The sequence below is a fragment of the Telmatherina bonti genome, assembly GCF_933228915.1.
Source record: "Telmatherina bonti genome assembly, chromosome: 14".
NCBI classification, from domain to species: domain Eukaryota; kingdom Metazoa; phylum Chordata; class Actinopteri; order Atheriniformes; family Telmatherinidae; genus Telmatherina; species Telmatherina bonti.
In genome coordinates this window covers 24,636,709-24,650,003 of record NC_136612.1, presented here as the reverse complement: position 1 = coordinate 24,650,003, position 13,295 = coordinate 24,636,709, and positions in this window count along the sequence as shown.

Sequence of the window (13,295 nt, the reverse complement as noted above, 5' to 3'; positions counted from 1 at the left end):
GACATGACAATTCCTGAGATGGCAGTGATCAGATTTAAAAACCTGTTTGCATTCCAGTCAGTCACATGCAGGACGCTTTAAGTGTTCCTGCAAGATTCCAGAAATATCTAAAGGTTCCTTCAAAGACTAAAACTGGATTGTACAAAACTAGAGGCATGCATATGCATTTTTATTATCAGATTTATAAATGTTGCAAATGTATGGTAGCTGTGTACAAGCCTTATTTCCACTCCTATGTTTAGCCTTAAATTGAGCCATCAGTTGCTATGTTTACATGGGAGTTTTAATTCTTGTTTAATTCAGAATAAAAGTTAATTCTGCTATAAACTGATGAAAAATGACCATGTAAACACTTAATTCCTAATGCAAATTTCTATTTGGAATTAAACTTAATTCCGATGTAAGTTGCTGGTTTATTCGCATTTTAATTCCAAACTATTTAATTCCTCTGTCATGTAAACCTTAATTCCGCTCTAAATTAATTCCGGTCGTTCTGCTCATGCTCGTTACCTTGTCCTGTCCCGATGACGCGCGTTGTTTTGCCTCCCGTGTTCGGTGGTCTATCTTTCTTCTCCTTTTCAGTTGCTGCAAAAAGTGAAGTAGTATGGTCGTGTTGAGCTAGTACTTCAAATTTATAATAAAAAATAGCAGCGAAACTGGTACTTATTATGTAGTTTTTACAAGTTATGACTGAAAAGACAAGAAGCAGGGAGTGAACTTTGTTTATTTCTGGTATACGTCATACGTCACATGCACCCTCTGTGCACCCTCAATCAGAACCCTTCCCAACCCGCTGTTCTAAGGAGAAATGAAGTGAGGACGTCTTTTAATGTAAACCTTCATTCGGAATTATTATTTTCATGTAAACTTGGATGAGAATACGTTAAATCCGAATGATTTATTTCCAAATTATTAATTCCAAATTTAAAAAACATGATGTAACCGTAACCAATGACAGTTAAAGCAACAACAAAAAGAAAGTGCAGTTTTACCAAATAAAACTGAGGTACTTATTTCTGAAGAAGAGCTTGGGAATTCTTTGTTTGCTGGTCCTCGTTGGTGAATCAAAAAGAAAGCAAAAACAACTGAATAGGAATAAAAAGAAGTTCACAGCAAATGACTTCAAACAAATGACATAGAATCACCCCACAAAATCAGAATCAGACAAACAGGAGACAAACTGGCAACCCCGGCATCTTTAAGATGAACATGTAGCCCAAGGATCACCAAATATGGTCTTCTTGGACCAGTGTCCTGCAGTTGTTCAAAGTGTCCTTACTCAAATTAAAGTTCTGTACAATGACTCATTAATTTGAGTCAGGTGTGTTGGAACAGGGAAACATGGAAAACCTCCAAGACACCGACCAAAGAGGTCCAGATTGGGTGATCCCTGACACAGTCTGTTGTTATATATCATCATGATGATATGTAAGACTTGTTCTTATACAATGTTTGGTCGCCTAAAGCGGAGCATGAACCAGTTAATATCTCATGCCAGACAATGTTGTCCTCTTTAAGTCATATTATAATGGTCTTACAACAAGCCAACAGCAGTTTTTCCTCATGACCTCTACATACAGTTGCAGCTATAGGCACAGCAAGTTCGTTTCAACAAGAGGGTGATTCAAAGTGCTTTACAGAAGCATAAAAACATTAGAAAAAAAAGAAGCATAATTTAAAACAAGAAAGAGATGAAAATAACAGCAAATAAACTAATCAAGTACATTTTATATATACACAGCACCCAAAATTAAATGAGAATCTTTAATACAATCTCATCACCAAATTATTCTTAAAGTGTTCTAAAAAAATTCTTTCTTTATGAACACCACTGTGTCTGTAATGTTTATGCAAGGTTTTTGTGCAAATGCATAGTTTCTGTATCAGGCTTCTGAAAGTAAAATTAGAGCACATTTTTTGTCATCTCAGAAAATAGCTTTGTATTTCAGCCAATTGGTGTTGTTTAGTACGTAGAAAAAATTGCAAGCTGAGGATATTTTTCATCAACATCTGCTGAGGGTTGTAATAGAGCAAGCCGACCTCCGATAATTGAGCTGGGAGTACAATCCACATGCTGCTGCTGCAGACGTGGGGAAGAGAGCTTGAATGCTCATATGCTGCATATATTGAGTAAGAAAATTCAAAACAGTATTTCTACAACATGCAATCATGACCATACAGTATATATGAATGAAGCCAGCAGCTTCGGTCACTCCCCTTCCTGGAGCAAAGTGGTTCTGTATGAATGTATCCGACAGGCCCAGATCAGTATGTTTCTGCTCATTTTCTCTTAAAGGTGGTTATGTACAGTATTTCTGATGTGAAGAACAGATCAGTGAAGGCTGACTGCATTCTGGTGTAAACAGTTCATCCTATATTGTGTCTTTTTGTGCAAATGGTGAAAAAATAAATCACAATATCAGTGAAAGACAATTTAAGTTCCTCAGTTTTTTTTTTTATTTTGTTGAACAGCCGTAATGTGGAAATAAAAGGAAGGAAACATGTGCAAGTCTATCTGTTCACTTTTGTGGCATCCAACTGGCATCCTTTCGGGTTTGACTGAATACCAGACTTAAAAGTAATTTTAGCATTGAGTCAGCTTCTGGGTCAGGTTCTGTTTGCTAGACTTTGACTGGATATTTAATCACACAGTGACTTACATAAAACAGCTCTGCTTCAGCGGTAACCTCTCTCTTCAATTCTAATCCAGGGATGGTTGAGTAGCCACCTTCCCCCATATAGTCAGAGAGGAGGAGGGCTGTAACTTTGCAATACTGTCACCATCATAAGTGATCAGGGGTGTAACGCTGCAATTCTTTCTCTCTTTCCTTAACACTGCCTTTGCACGTGGCTGCTGGAAACAACACGTAAACACTTCTGATGAGGTTGGACAGCATGCTGAAAAAACACCACATCTCTTACAGTGTAACCTGGTCCATGAGGGGGTTCACTCTCCACTTTATGTGTGGAGAAAGAAGAGACAAAGTCTGAACAGTGTTCCGTTTCTTAGAAAAAGAGAAATTTGTGTTATTATATGGTGTTCATGATATTGGTCCATATGGGAACATTTCTGTACTTAACAGTAACAATGCAAATAAGATGGAAGATGCTGATTAATCTGAGAACCAACAAGCATTCTTTTTTTAAAATTATTTAACATTGCCAGTGACTTCAGTCACTAAATGATTTTTTAAAAGTCTCTTCAGTGTTAAGGGAAAAAAAGTGATATTTCTTCCAGCACAAGTTGCATTGAACACCACATGCAATGCAACATCAGCTGTAGTCATTTTAATCCAGATCTTTTTTGACTGTTCATTGACTTTATTGTCTTGAAAACAAATCATTACCATACATACTTTTGAAGAATTTTTTTGAATATATAAAATAATGTTCCTTCTGACTTTCCCTGCAACTCTGCAGTTCTTGCTGAATGTAAGAAAAACTGATTGTTGAAATGTATGTTTTTCTGTACAGCCAATAAAAACATGAAGCGTATTCAGTGTCCAGTGACAGCTGAAGCCTTCAAAGCCACCGTATTTCAGACCATAACCCATCTACAACAACAGACAGAAATTAAAATAATGATATTTCCTTGTTTTGCTCAAGAGCTAATCATATACAGCATGATGTTTATTTGGACTTGTTTTCCAGCAGAAATAATGCAGGAGGTAATTTAGGCAAATAACAAGGTGTAAAAAAAATTGAAATGTTGAACAGAACCTCTTTTCTTCACTGCATAATGCAGAAGGAGTAAATAAATGAATGTAAAAGGTCAAAGGATGTATGTGTTTTCTGCCTGAAGCCTGGGAACTGAGCTTGTGTCCTGATGTGCACAAACAGATTATGTGTGATTGGGCCATAAAGTCAGTGAGTTATTTTCCACCTTCAGCTCTCCGACAGGCAGTTGTGAGTCTCATGCTATAATCACTTTTCAGGATTTCAGTATGGCACAGCTGGAGATGCCTAGTATCCAGTGGATGAATATTTAACATTCACATATCTCACTAAATCAGCATGTGCAGAACATAAATATGTGGGTTTGGCTAAAAGGGCTAAGCGACATGACCGTGACATGTTGTATGTAATGCATAATATAAAGCTGGAAACAAAGGGGAGAATTCTATATTTTATTATATACCGTATATAGTTAATCAGAGGTGTTGTCCTGGTTTATTTCAGCTGCAATTTGAGGGAAAATGAGGGAACGCAATGGGAAATCTTCTCAAAACAAGCTTGAATTCTATATTTTATTAAACAATACCCGGAGCGGAAACATGAGAAACTGTTAGGTATCTGAGTGTCAAAATGGAAACAAAGACCATTCTCACAAACTTGTTTCTACAAACACTAGCTTTTCTGCATCTTCTGCCTTTCTCTTCTGTTTCTCCTTCTGCTTCTCTGTGTTTGTCCTCTAAGGTGTGTGAGAGAGAAAGAGAAGTTTGTTTTAATGGAGTTTGGAAACAATTACAGAACACTATTAAATACGCTTGACACTTATCTAGACTGCTCTTTGTTAACCTAGTTTAGCTGATCACTGTAAGCTTCACATCATCAATTATTATGTCTTTTATTACCTCATAAATCCTCTGGCCAGACAACTCTAATTTAGCACACCACTCCCTCTACACTGACCGAGAAACTTCCAGGTCTGCTGCTTTCACTCGGCTCTTGCGAACCAAAATGAGAATAACTGTGGAAAAACTGATGTCTTTGTTCAGACCAGCTCATCATTTCTGAGGTTGACGAAATACAAAATCTAACAAAACTGCTCTAACCTATGTCTGGAAAAAAGTTGCTCTAGAGCCTAGACTACAGTGGACTTAACAGCTTGCTGTGCAAATTTACTTGCTTTGATCTGTGTGGGTGAGCGAGTAAAAGAGCACTGGGAAAAAAAACTGCAAAAATCTGATCAAGGATTAAAGATGCATTTGTATGTATAAATGGTATCTTTTCATAACATAAAACGTTCAACTAACAAATATAAGCTGGTCCTACAGTACCTCAAACATCAACACCTGTGCCAAAATGGCCATTTTGGACATCTTGCTTAAACACAACGAAACACTCTGCAACACTCTGCAAAACACTCTAAACCGCTCTAATTTTGTTGTGCCTCACTTTACCAGAGTTGGCTTTTGCAGAGATAATAATCACCCTCCCTGAGCCGTCACCTCCCCTCCCTGAGCCGTCACCTTATCGTGGTGGAGGGGTTTGTGCGTCCCGAAGATCCTAGCAGCTATGTTGTCGGGGGCTTTATGCCCCTGGTAGGGTCACCCATGGCAAACAGGTGTCTAAGGGAGGGACCAGACCAAGCACGGCTCATCGACCTCTACGATGACGACCAACCTGGGCATGAATGTTCCCTTGTCCGGACGCGGGTTACCGGGACCCCCCTCTGGAGCCAGGCCTGGAGGTGGGGTACGAGAGTGAGCGTCTGGTGGCCGGGCCTTCGCCCATGGGGCCCGGTCGGGCTCAGCCCGAAAGGGTTACATGGGCCCCACCTCCCGTGGCCTCACCATCTGCGGGAGGAGCCGTAGGGGTTGGGTGCAGTGTGAGCAAGGGGCGGGGACCCTGGCGGTCCGATCCCCAGCTGCAGAAGCTGGCTCTAGGGACGTGGAACGTCACCTCTCTGGTGGGGAAGGAGCCTGAGCTTGTGCGCGAGGTTGAGCGGTTCCGGCTAGATATAGTTGGACTCACCTCGACGCATGGCTTGGGCTCTGGAACCAGTACCCTCGAAAGGGGCTGGACTTTCTTCCACTCTGGAGTTGCTCATGCTGGGAGGCGCCGAGCAGGTGTGGGCATTCTCATCAGTCCCCAGCTTGGTGCCTGCACGTTGGGGTTTACCCCGGTGGATGAAAGGGTAGTTTCCCTCCGCCTCTGGGTGGGGGGACGGGTCCTGACTGTTGTCTGTGCTTATGCACCGAACAGCAGTTCAGAGTACCCACCCTTTCTGGAGTCCTTGGAGGGAGTGCTGGAGGTTGCTCCTTCTGGGGACTCCATTGTTCTGCTGGGGGACTTCAATGCTCACGTGGGCAATGACAGTGAGACCTGGAGGGGAGTGATTGGGAGGCATGGTCCCCCTCCTCTGAACCCAAATGGTGTTTTGTTATTGGACTTCTGTGCTCGTCATGGATTGTCCATAACGAACACCATGTTCCAACATAAGAGTGTCCATATGTACACCTGGCATCAGGATTCCCTGGGCCGCAGTTCGATGATCGATTTTGTAGTCGTATCGTCGGACCTGCGGCCACATGCCTTGGACACTCGGGTGAAGAGGGGGGCGGAGCTGTCAACTGATCACCACCTGGTGGTGAGTTGGCTCAGATGGTGGGGGAGGAGGCCGGTCAGACCTGGCAGGCCCAAACGTGTTGTGATGGTCTGCTGGGAACATCTGGCTGAGTCCCCCGTCAGAGCGAGCTTCAACTCCCACCTTCAGCAGAGCTTCAACCATGTCCCGAGTGAGGCGGGGGACATTGAGTCCGAATGGGCTGTGTTCCGTGCCTCTATTGCTGAGGCGGCCGGCCGGAGCTGTGGCTGTAAGGTCGTTGGTGCCTGTCGTGGCGGTAATCCCAGGACTCGTTGGTGGACACCAACAGTGAGGGATGCCGTCAAGCTGAAGAAGGAGTCCTATCGGGCCTTCTTGGCCTGTGGGACTCTGGAGGCAGCTGATGGGTACCGGCGGGCTAAGCGGCATGCGGCTTCGGCTGTTGCCGAGGCAAAAACTCGGGCATGGGAGGAGTTCGGCGAGGCCATGGAGAAAGACTTCCGGACGGCTTCGAGGAGATTCTGGTCCACCATCCGGCGGCTCAGGAGGGGGAAGCAGTGCTCCATCAATACTGTGTACAGTGGAGATGGGGAGCTGCTGACCTCAACTCGGGACGTAGTGGGTCGGTGGAAGGAATACTTCGAAGACCTCCTCAATCCTACCAACACATCTTCCGATGAGGAGGCAGAGCTGGCGGACTCTGGGGTGGACTCTCCTATCTCTGGGGCTGAAGTCGCTGAGGTGGTCAAAAAGCTCCATGGCGGCAAGGCCCCGGGGGTGGATGAGATCCGCCCGGAGTTCCTTAAGGCTCTGGATGCTGTGGGGCTGTCCTGGCTGACACGCCTCTGCAGCATTGCGTGGACATCGGGGGCAGTACCGCTGGATTGGCAGACTGGGGTGGTGGTCCCCCTTTTTAAGAAGGGGGACCGGAGGGTGTGTTCCAATTACAGGGGAATCACACTCCTCAGCCTCCCTGGTAAGGTCTATTCAGGGGTCCTGGAGAGGAGGGTCCGCCGGATAGTTGAACCCCGGATTGAGGAGGAGCAGTGTGGTTTTCGTCCTGGTCGCGGAACAATGGGCCAGCACTATACCCTCTTTGGGGTCCTGGAGGGGGCATGGGAGTTTGCCCAACCAGTCTACATGTGTTTTGTGGACCTGGAGAAGGCATTCGACCGTGTCCCCCGGGGGCTCCTGTGGGGGGTACTCTGGGAGTATGGGGTACCGGACCCCCTTGTAAGGGCTGTCCGGTCCCTGTACGACAGGTGTCAGAGCTTGGTCCGCATTGCCGGTAGTAAGTCGGATTCGTTTCCGGTGAGGGTTGGACTCCGCCAAGGCTGCCCTTTATCACTGATTCTGTTCATAACTTATATGGACAGAATTTCTAGGCGCAGCCGAGGTGTTGAGGGGATCCGACCTGGTGGCCTCAGGATTGGGTCTCTGCTTTTTGTGGATGACGTGGTCCTGTTGGCTTCATCTGGTCGTGATCTCCAGCTCTCGCTTGAGCGATTCGCGGCCGAGTGTGAAGCGGCTGGGATGAGAATCAGCACCTCCAAATCTGAGACCATGGTCCTCAGCCGGAATAGGGTGGATTACCCTCTCCGGGTCGGGAGTGAGGTCCTGCCTCAAGTGGAGGAGTTTAAATATCTCGGGGTCTTGTTCACGAGTGAGGGAAAGATGGAGCGCGAGATTGACAGACGGATCGGTGCGGCGTCTGCAGTAATGCGGGCTCTGCGCCGGTCTGTGGTGGTGAAGAAGGAGCTGAGCCAGAAGGCGAAGCTCTCGATTTACCAGTCGATCTACGTTCCTATCCTCACCTATGGTCATGAGCTGTGGGTCGTGACCGAAAGAACGAGATCTCGTATACAGGCGGCTGAAATGGGTTTCCTCCGCAGGGTGGCCGGGCTCACCCTTAGAGATAGGATGAGGAGCTCGGTCATCCGGGAGGGGCTCAGAGTAGAGCCGCTGCTCCTCCGCATCGAGAGGAACCAGTTGAGGTGGCTCGGGCATCTGGTCAGGATGCCTCCTGGACGCCTCCCTGGTGAGGTGTTCCAGGCACGTCCCTCTGGGAGGAGACCCCGGGGAAGACCCAGGACACGCTGGAGGGATTATATCTCTCGGCTGGCCTGGGAACGCCTCGGGATCTCCCCCGCAGAGTTGGCAAATGTGGCTGGGGAGAGGGAAGTCTGGGTTTCCCTGCTTAGGCTGCTGCCCCCGCGACCCGACTCCGGATAAGCGGCAGAAGATGGATGGATGGATGGATGGCTTTTGCAGAGATAATATTTACGTATTGTACTGTGATTTGATTTTGGTTTAGAGCTACTACTGCATCATTTCAAGCAATATTTATGTTCATCCTTAGTGTTTGGTTTTTGACAAGCCTGAAACATTTTTTCACTTGTGCCATCTTCATTTATTTCTAATCAAATTATATTTATTAAGCGCCTTTCATGCACAAAGCCACAAAAGTGTTTTTTCTATTAATTAAAAAAAAAAAAAAAAAAAGCAATTTTACTGTTTTAAAATACAATAAAGAGCAAACAAGCCCACACTCACCAAAGTATATAGCAATTTAAAAACTCACACTTGATTCTAGTCTCTTTCACATACAATCACACTTGAATGTACACACCCCCACGGCTTTTACACACATGCTCACTCTTCTTTCTTCCCTTAGGTGTAAAGATATAAATAGAAAAACATCTGGCATCATGATGCTGTGTTTTACCCAGTAACACACATGCTGATATTTACACATCTTAAAAATTCGTGTTTCCTTTACGCTTACAGCAAAAATATTCTAGTAGACCTGTTATTGCAGAGAGACACATTTTCACGTAGAAATATTTTTCCTTTTATGCAACTCAATTGTAATTTTGTGTTGGAAACCAAAGTTAAAGTCTCCTCTGAGTCCTAGGTTGATCCTATTTTTATGTCTTTGTCAGGTTTGTGCCATGGATTGTGGAAGTATTTCCACAAGGCGTCATAGCATAGATACCAAATCATACTTTGGCTAAATTGTGATATCTGTTTTACTATTTGACTGTTTTAATTTTCCATATCAAAATATAGCTGTCTGAAACTGTATTTCTGATGTTCTTGATATGCAACAGTTAAAATATGGAAAGGCTTAAACATGGTGTTTATCCTGCTCTAGCACATGAATATTATATTGGTTGGGAAAAATTTGTAGCTTTAGCGTAGATGCCAGTTTAATTATGTCACTTTCACCTCGGGGACTCTTATGAGAACTGATGGCATGGATCATATCCTCTTTATTTTGTTGATCTTTTAGTATTTTTAGTCACTTCTGGTTTCTATGCACAATGATATGTCATAAATTAAATTTTTACCAAAAACAACAATTCTAATGACGGTAATCAACAATAAGCAGGTAAGAAATTGCCAAACACCTACAATGCAAATAAAGATATTTTACAACACAAATGATTTGTTGTTAAAATGACTAAACACAAACCTTTCAAAATACAGCCATAGCATATCCAGGAAAACCCTCTCAATATACAGTTGCTTGCCATGATTTAACATTTATAAACCTACATTAGTAATACCTAATGAAGCAGCATAAAACAGCTGTAACACCATCAGCTATTAAGAACTCGGGTGAAATCAGAGCTCTACAGCTGCCCTATCGGTTGCCTGACAGGGGAATTTCATACATGGCAAATTCAACAAGATGAAACTTGATATTTTTCACAGAAGACTCATTAAATATTAGTGTGTACACTGAATCAGAGCCTCATCTCATTATTAAGTGCTTAAAGTGTAGTTATCTATGCAGTTTCCCTAAAAACATTTAAAACAGAAAACGTGTTAGATCATTAATGTCTTGGCCTGAGACAGAATTGGTCCATGCACACTATTGTCTTCATGTTACAAGACTTCGATATTGCTCAGCTGAATAAGCATCATTACCCTCTTCCACAAAAGACAAGGGAGGGGAAAGAGATCAGATTCATTGGTTTGGTTAATGTCTGAACGTCATCAGTCAGGTTGTTGGAGCTCATTAACTCTATTGGAGAGGTCTTCTTATCATGTCTCTAAAGGAGAACAGAGGCCCATGAGAACACAGAGTCTGGGTCAAAGCAACCCAATTGCCCAAAGCTACTATATCCCCATGTAATATGAAGAAGACTATCTCAGCTTACATGCATGCTCAAATTCATTTGACTGATTCCCCTCACCACGGCCTAATAGTGTGTCAGCAGCCCTACACAGTCTGGTCACAAGCACGCCAAATTAAATCAACTAAATGTGCAATCAGATTGTAGCCATAAAACACAGAATCAGCCCAACAAATTCAATATCTCAGACAGTGCGCTGGTTTATAGCGGAAGCACTGAGACAGAGTGACTGACATGACTCGGGGTAAATTCTCTGGCCTGGATGGGTGTCTGATAACCAAAAGCTTGTCTCAGATTAGAAGAAAAGCTTTCAGTGGTTTTGCTTAACACTGCATCCCAAAATGAAGAAAGTAAATGACCAGAGTAAATATTTAGTTTAAAGCCAGTTTAACAGTTTTTTAACAGGATTATTTGCATATCTGGAAATTCATTTACTAAGGGAAATGATGAAAAGATTGACATTTGTCTCTGCCTGCTGTATGTTTGCTATCTGTTGGATTATCATTTCTTTGGCTCAAACAAAGTCTGGAGGTGGTGAAAAAGGTTGTGTCCCTTAAAAGATATTTGGCACATTGGAAAAGTGGGTTTGTGCTAAGAGTTTTCATGCATTCATTTTCCCTAATGTTAAGTTCAATTGGGGATCGAGAGGCAGCTGGAGCTTATCATCAAGCCATAAGCAGGGCACAACCTGGATAGATCACCAGTCCATCACAGGGCCAAACAACCATTCACACTCACATTTATTCATTGGAAAAATTTAAATATCATGTATGTCAGACAGTGGGAGAAAGCCAGTGTATAAGAGAACTCACGCATACATGGGGAGAAAACTTGCTAATTCCACACAGAAAGGCCATTGTTCAAACCTCCCCCAAGCCAAGGCTCAAACCAACAACCTTTTTGGGAATTAACGTGTCAATAAGTATGTAGATATTTAACCAATAGAAAAACAAAGTTAAGTCAAAGCACAGCTCATTTTCAGTCAATAAAGCAACAGGTACAAGTACACAGTACGCTAAAAAAACACAACATATCAGACTTGACAAAAGTCTTCAGCGTACAAAATCTTACTTATTGCACAAAAGTGCTTATGTCAAAATTGCCATCCCTTTTTTTTTCTCACTTCTATTGTGATAAACACTTTGTTCCAGCACTTTTCTTACCTGCCATTTCCAGAGGAGATTAGAATAAAAATAGAGAGCCAGACACTTCACAGCAATTTATAAAAATCAGGATATAAAAGCTTTGTAATAGCTTCAAAAGCCCTGATGTTAACAGAAAGGCAATTTTCCATATGCTCAAATTATGCTTCAGTTGCTTTTGTGCTCTTATTATTTAAAATACATTTGTTTACTTGTAATTTCTAACAAAAGGTCCACATGTAGTTTTTTCACATTTTTATTAATAAATTTTGCAGAACAGCGTGTGGCTTTATGAAGTATATTTAACAGTGGATGAACTGTAAATAATTACTGTGCTTTGAAAACACTCACTGACTGAGTCATTGTTATGGATGAGATTGATCAATAACTGAGTTTATAGAACTGTGATTTTAAAAAAAACTTTTAAAAAAAAAACGATAAAACATAACAATCACACAGATGCTAATTTGGGGATTTGGTGCTGGACTAATACATTTGAAGTGACATTTGTAACATGCTGTACAGCAGTGGTCCCTAACCCTTTCATTCAAAGTGACGGTGGACCCCCTGTTCCATGCTGAAACCATGCTTAGCTTTAAGCTATATTCACCCAGTGCAGGAAAAGTCAAGGTGACCAGGGCATGCATGAACTACAGTTCCACAAGCTCAATGACTTCCCTAAAGCACACAATACATGGAGCAAAACTGAGTGAATGGACAAGATGTAACCAAAGAAGTAGCTTTTTGTGTTTTTGAACAGGTATGTCTTTTAAATCATTGTTGTATAGCAGCTTTTGATGACTGCCTTAATTTACTTCGTAACCTGATACAAAAAAGGTTCCCAAAACACAAGTTCCATTTTAATCAAACATCCAAATGATTAAAAAAAAAAAAAGGGTAGATCAATCTCTCCTCATCTGTGTGGACACGGCCTTAATTTAATATTCACACAGGCTATGCACAGTCAAGACTTCATGGATCCACTGTGCTCTTTGGGGACCCCTGGTTGGGGCCCACTGCTCTGTAGGGTCATCTCTTCTGCTATAAAAGGAGAAATGCATTCTGACAAGCTGCAGAGTAAATTTGTGGCAGCCTGACAGGGTGACAACTGGCTGCCCAGTGAAAAGGAAACGGCAAATATCTGCACAAACAGGCACAGGCTAAGTTGTTCAAGCATAGTCTTATTACTACTGCAGTTTCTAAAAAGTGAACAAAGTCCTGATTTTGCAAGGACACAACAAAATGATTAGCTATGCAATGTCTCTTCATGCAGTAGCTCTGTCCCAAATTAACTTTTGTGTTTCCGTTGCCAGCAAGCTGCTTGCTGAAGTACTTCAGACCAACAACATTTGTCTGTTTAGTCTCAGCGAAGGTTGTAATGGATGCAGACAAACTGTCCATCAGGAGTAGAAAAGGAAATTTTCCAAATTTGTCTTGGCCAGGTAGATTCATCTGATTTTGGCAGTTCACCAAACTAACAGATTTGTTTGACACTGTGGCTAAAAATAACTCTTTCTTTGCATCTATTTATCAAGCACAGCTAACAATTATCATATCAGCACCGTTGGTAGCTTTAATCCTGTTTCTAAGCTGTTGATGCAAGTTGTTGAGCTCCCATGACAGAGATCACTTAAACTGCACTTCTTGCTTTTTCATCCCTCCCAGGCATGACTGAACAACAAAATAGATCAATGCATAAGTGTTTTTATTGCTTCCTTCAAAAATACAGCAAAGAAAGTATGT